This window comes from Poecilia formosa, unplaced genomic scaffold (genome assembly GCF_000485575.1).
Source record: "Poecilia formosa unplaced genomic scaffold, Poecilia_formosa-5.1.2 Scaffold38, whole genome shotgun sequence".
Classification (NCBI taxonomy): domain Eukaryota; kingdom Metazoa; phylum Chordata; class Actinopteri; order Cyprinodontiformes; family Poeciliidae; genus Poecilia; species Poecilia formosa.
This window is the reverse complement of record NW_006799977.1, coordinates 1,414,444-1,421,531: the sequence shown is the minus strand read 5'-3', so window position 1 is coordinate 1,421,531 and position 7,088 is coordinate 1,414,444.

Sequence of the window (7,088 nt, the reverse complement as noted above, 5' to 3'; positions counted from 1 at the left end):
GTGTGTGTGTGTGTGTGTGTGTGTGTGTGTTTAGGGAATCGCTCATTTGTTGCTGCTTTTCTAAATGAAAAAAAAGCACCTTGAAGAACTAGATTCTTTTTTTCTCTGAAAATGCTTAAAACAACATTTGTTTTTCTCTGTTGTAAAGTTGATTTTTAACATTACTTTATGCATTTAGGGAAGCATAAAGTATCAATTAGAGTCATGCTAAAAAGACTAATGTTTTATAGAAGTAGAACAAGAAGTTCAAATAATCTACTTTTTAAAAAATATTATTCATGCGTTTGAATTTTTTTTTTTTAATGAGTCAGGCATCTTTCACTGTTTCCTGTTTTGTCTTTGAACCTGCAGGTGCAGCTGGTACAGCCAGCCCTAGGCATAAGCAAGCTACACTCCTACTCTGGACCACTCTGCAGCAGGGGGGTTCCCACTGAGCTGCTCGACCTCTCACACAGATGTAGATCTTAGGCTCTTCGAATTGTGCCTAAATGTCAAAAAATCTGATAATTTTCCAATATGCTTTAAGGGTTTAAAATGAATTAATACAAATAAAATAAAAATAGATCTGAAAATAAAATAGATTTAGCTTCAAAATGTAAAGAATTATCAATATGGAAAAAATCATGGATTATACAGTTTAATATAATGTAACCAGTGCAATATTGTACTTACAGTTTAGTCGAATTTTATTCAAGCTAATCAGTCAATAAAAAAAAAACCCTCCATTTCCCACCCAATTTAAACTTCACTTTTCCCTCCCTTTTTAGCTGCTCTTATTCAATAAATGAATTGGGGCCCAAAAGCCCAGGGCCATATAAAGTATTGACTTGGCTCTGTGTAAGTAGCGTAGATACCCGCTGATAAAAGCTCACTACAACAAGCACAGAGTGAGGGGGGTTTTCTAACCCGTCCTTCCTGTGATCTTTTGAAGCCTCATAAATCCGCTTTTATACCTCCGCAGTTTGTTAATGAAATGTGCGTTTTAAGCACACATGCACGGCTTAGCGCGACAAAAACCTTTTAGTATAATAAGCCATCTTGCTCCTGAATGAAACCGTTGGGAGGGACACAGAAGAGATGCAGCAGCAGCTCAGGTGATGGAAACAGCGTTGGAAAAACTACCACCAAGGTCGCTGGTATAACAAATAATTGTGATCATAATAATGTGCTGCTCCGGTGAACTCTGATGAATAGATTTCCCCCCCTCCCTTCAGGTTATACCCGTGCTGCTGGAGTCAGAGGTCAGGGTCACCTGCGGAAGCTATAAGAGTGTTTCGGTTTGTTCAGAGGCATTTAGGCTCAATAAAGGTTTTTAAAAAAGGCTTATTCTAAATATATTTTTGCAAATTTAATCTTCTTTGGAGATAAATAGCTATTCTTCAGTCGGTCACACAAACACATCTTTTAAAAACTTGTTTGCAATTTCCTGTAGGTTTTTAAATGTTTTTCTATATCTCTTTAAAACTGGATTAATCTTTTTTTTTCTATAATATGCAAAGAGTAAGGCATTCCAACATACTCAGCTCAATTAATTAGGTTAGAGTGCATCTGAGGGCTGCCGCTTAATTACACAGATATGATAAATTAATGCATTGTTGGCGCGTCTGTAATTATGCTAATTATTTTATACTAGCAGCAAAATCTTCACCCTGTCAGATTTAATAACAAGTGAAAATCTCAAGCAGCTGTTAGCAAAAAAGAAAAAAAAATGGAAGCGAGATGTAATGGAATTTATTTTTGTCTCAAAAATTGAATGTTTCACATCGGACAATGTGTATCCCCTCAGAGGGATGAAGGTAGGGTAGTTTTTTTTTTTCTCTCTCTCTCCCCTTTTATCTACGTTTTATTTTTTTGGAAATCACAATTTTCAGTTTCCCCCGAAGAGTCCACTCCATCAAGCTGCGAGTCTGTGTCAAACAATATGACGGAGTTCATCTTTAAGCCCTCCTCCTGCTGGATGTGCGGCACCCACATCAGACACAGACGTGGGGCCCGACTCTGAGCACGCGGTGTCTTCAAGCGCCTCTGCGCGCGCCCGATTTTCTGTTTGTCGGGAGGCCCCGTTTTATAAGAATGTTTGTATATCTACTGAAACGCAGCAAATTTGCAGCAAATTTGTATTTTCTGCACCTGATGCTTGACGCACCTCATGTGCTCCTCTTGTTTATAGCTTTTGTACCAAGCAGCACATTCATGGTTTAGGGAATAATTTACTATAAAAATATATATATAAAAAAAGCCCACAGATTTTTCTTCTGTTCTCTTACTTTTACAATACGTTTCTAGAAAGTGAGCCCGACCATTGTTATTTTTTATCCTCTTCAATAAATGCAGGCTTTCAGTGGATTGACTTATACCAATAACAGCATGAATCAATAACGCTGAAAAAGTGTAATGTTAGACAATAGACAACAATGAAAGAACAAGCTTTCAAAAATTCAGTGTAAATTATGTCACGTTTCTCCTATTGTAGTCTTAAAAAGATGAAATATTTACTTCCTTGCTTTTTCTTCTTAATACATTCTCATTCATTCCTTTGATTGTCATTTTACCCTATAGATTGCTGAAATGCAATCTATTAATTAATTTAAAAAAAAAAATTAAGTAGCATTTGATTTTTTTTAATCTGTCAAATATACACTTGTATGAACTTTGAAAGACTACTCTTGAAGGAAAATAAAACATTTTTTGGATTTAATTCTCATATAAAATAGTTACATTTTAGCGCCAGAAAATATCAGTTTTTATTTATTTGTCTACGTCTTAGTTTAAAAAAAATGTCTCGCCACCTGTCCATCGTTGGACCACCATACCAGGACAAATCCTGACACACCGGCAGCGAGAAGACCACTGGGAGGGGACAGACCTGCATCAAACTTTGAGGATTTTCATCCGCTGATGCCGCTGCTGCTGCTGGGAAAGTGACACCTCCAGCTAAATGCAGCGGTGGATTACCATGACAATGTATACTTGTTAAATACTTACGGTGTCACTCAGTTTGTAGCTCTTTGTCATTCAGAGGGTGGCTGAAAGTTACGCATCAGAATATTGCCTCGTTGTGTGAGCGCACGCATGAGGCAGATCAAGGCCGCGAACAGTTGCGAATTGGTCCCACTTCTGGCCTTTTACGCGCAGTCAAAACACACGCAGTCCAACGCGTTGTGTGCGTGAAAAGGAGGCAAACTCTGACTTAGTAACACACCCGAGACTGATCGAACAATGACATAATTTACTTATATGGTTTAATAATAAAAAAAGAGTAAAATTGTTACATGAAATCATAATAAATGTTTATTTTCGCAACAATTTGTGGAAAGTTGATTCTTCTTCACTGATACTTGGAGGAAAGTTTTTTTTTTGTTTTTTTTTTTTGTTTTTTTTGTTTTTTTTTGTTAATAAAAATAAATAAATGAAACACCCCAAACAAAAATAATCTTCCTCAGGAAGGTTACTGGATGAAAATGTAAAAACCTGCAGATGTTCATGTTTGCATATGAACCAGGTTGAAAGGGACCTTTCATTCAGCATGACCCTTGAACTCAATATCCTCTGCCTATTGATGCATACATTTATATATAACATCACAGTAAATTACCTTCTGCATTCGCCTGCCCTGTACCCATAATAATGTTCCTTCACCTAATCTGTCAGGTTCCACTCTGAGACACTTTACCTCTTGTCGAACCCAATTATTGCAGAAGATGAGGAAGAGGCAAAAGGTTTTGGCTTGGCAGAGAAACATGTTTGGATTCAAAATCTTCTTTATTGGTAATATTATGCTAAAAGCAAAACTATTCCAGAAAAATACTGTTCTCACATGACAAATAATAGTATTTTCATGCAGACTTTTTTTTTTTTTTTATTGAAGCAACATTTTCTACACTATCTCATATTTGCTTTATAAAAGTGTCCTTGTCTATTATTGCAGTGAGGAAGTGCACATCCTTATCAAAGTCATGGTGCTGTCTCTTGAAATTAGAGACAGCACCTCTAAATTGTCAATTACACAGAGGTTAAGTAGACTGAATAGACTCAATGATTCAAATCAGGTGGTACAATTTATTGCACATCACTCTCTGGTTTCATTTCACAGAGCACTGACAATGAAGCGCCTTTATTTTACACAATAGGTGAATAAAATTGGCACAGATCCTATCTATGCTGCTCAGTTTTTCATGCTACTTATAAAAATTTGCTCAACAAATGATTTTTTTCATCTTTGAAGTGTTTTGTTTAGACTTATTATAAACAGTAATTTTTAGATCATAAAATAGATCCAGAACAATAGTCATTGTTTAGCATAATAACCGTTAAATGGAAGTAATAGGATCAGTCTTAAATGTGATATGCTTTTAAAAGGTGAACTGGCATTCCGCAGTCTTTTAATGTTAACTGATAATTCATATACTGATTTGTTTTGATTTTCCATTTGAATCATGAAGCATAATGCAATAATAGATGTCATATGCACATAATTTTGTGCAATATGGGACAATCAGGGTGAACTTTCTTTTATTTTTTGTTTGGATCCTCTCTTTAACCCTGATCTCTGCACTTATTTATAACTTATCTGCAGAGAAAATATTTATTTGAGGAAATATATGGTTCATCTGCATTTTTAAGAAATTGTTCAATTGTCCAGAACTGTGACAGACCAACACGAAGTAATGTGTAGTTGTGAAAAGGAAGAAAAAATATACTTGATTTCCATTATATTTATTTATTTACAAATATGAATCTGAAGTGTTGCATGAATAATGTGTCAGTATGCAAGACAATTTTTTCAATAATATTTCAAGCTCAGTCACTTTGAATGAACATCAATTTTCAAGCACTGACGGAGATTCTGAAAGAGTTTTAGATCCGAGTCATGAAAAAACTTTAAGTTAAACCTTTCCATTGTAGCATAGACTGTATGTTTTGGATTTCTTTCCTACAGGAAGACAAATCTTCACTTCAGTCTCAACCCTTTTCTAGCCTATGACAGTTTTTTTTTTGTTTGTTTGTTTGTCACCCATTTAATTAGCTCCATCTATTTTCCTATGAACCAGTTTCCTTGTCTTGCAAAAAAACACAATGTTTTATGTTGGACATGGTGTATTCAGGTCAGTGTCTATTTTCCACCATTTTCCGTCATTTTTCTGCATGAACACCAAACATTTACTTTGTTACATCCAACCATTAAACCTTCTTTCACATATTAGGTTAGTAGTTCTAAACACAACATAAGGAAACACATATTTATTTTCTATATATCTATGCACACTCACTTGTCTTGACGTAATTCATTAAAGGGTCGTGTACTTATTATTATTTTAATTTAAATTTAAATTTACTTCAAAGGTGTGCATACATTTAAGTATAAACTTTTCCTTTCCAGTTGTTAAATCATAGCTACAGCTAACATTTCAGTGATTATACGTGTATTTCTTTATCAATATAATTAGTACTTATAATAACAAAACTAAGTTAAGTCTAATTATATTTAAGATGGCTTTTAACTTAGATATTTTACTTTGTATTGCTTTAACTGCTTATTTAGTCCATATCCCCATTTAAATGTGACATACATGGCAAAGTTAAGAATGTATACATGGTTAACACTCAAAGAAAGTTAGTGCCCTGAAACCAGAACTTGTAGTCCAAAGTCAGCTACACAAGCATCAATATTTTACAATCTCTCAAGAATCCCCATTGCAGATGCAATCAATGCCTCCTATTCATTATCCATGTGTATGTCTTCTAGGTATGGCCTTTGTCGTTCGGCAATAATTCTCCCTTCCACAGTTCCACATCACTCCACTGAGCCATACTTTTACAAATGCCTCAGGGCTATAAATACTAATGAAATCTCTTTGCTTAATTTGATTTTGCTGGTACACTTGCAGTTATGGCTGAACTTTCCCACGAGAGAGGCTGATTGGACACTTTCAAGTCCTTATGGAAGCAGGAAAACATTCCAAAGAGCTGGGGAGATCATTTCCATAATTACCCCGATTGGCAGCCTAATGACCTTCTGCGACAATAAAAAGATCTCTTGTTAATTCCATTTCTGTCGCTGACATTCAAGAGATTCCTATCTTACATGTTTGAGGGTTCACAAGATAACAAGTGTACTTTTTTTCCCCCCTCACGAGCAAAAGAGCAGTCTCATTCAGTGTTGCACCCCCCACCCTCATTCCACGTCGCTACCAACGGCTCTGCTCTGCTCTGAACAGGATCTGCCTGAGTCTGCACAGCTCCTCTACTCTGCTCCAAAGTTGGATAATTTATGGACCACGGGGAGATTATAAAGATGGATCTGTAAGGCAATCAATTCCCATGTTGCGATTTTGAATGGTGGGATAGAAATGAAGTGCAGAATAATTAAAAAGATCACAAGTCCCCCCTCGCATGTAATAACGAGCAGGTCCAGAGGCGGTGGGCTCCTCCACGGTGCCAGAGGAAGCTCTTTTGATGTGACTGAGAGGACACCTCGGCTGGTCCAGAGCTGCTGCACAAAGGGATGGTTTCACCCGGCACCACACACTGAGGGCGCATTGCCACGCATGCAGAGTCAGTTTGACCAGGCAGATCACAAGCAGATACTGTTGTCAGAGGAAGCTGAGACACTTTTTTATCTGCTTAGATGTCACGGTGACTCAGAGCTGGCAGCGATGCAGAGTGTGTGGGGGTCTGTTTGGAATATGTTTCACAGGGCCCACAATGCTCAGAGTGTTGTTGGATGTTTAAAAAAAAAATCATCCGTTGTTGGTGTATGAATGGGTGTCAAAATGTACTGTCAACACTCTGCATGCACAGCTGTGGGCCACTTTGACCTGATAAATACCGCTGCAGACTCCTTAAAATTCTGAATACATTAAACTTGATGTAAAATTTAAAACTGTGGAACTGATGTCCCTTTATCATCCTTATTTTCAATCAGTGACAAGATTCTGTGGGAATAAACATCAGATATTTAGTCTGTGCAGCACAAGTAGCATCTTTTGAGAATAGTAAATAAGATTATTTATAAGAGGAAACACCAGGACGTGTTTGTACATCATTTCAGGATTAGGACCTATTTAGACTTAACTATAAGTTAACTT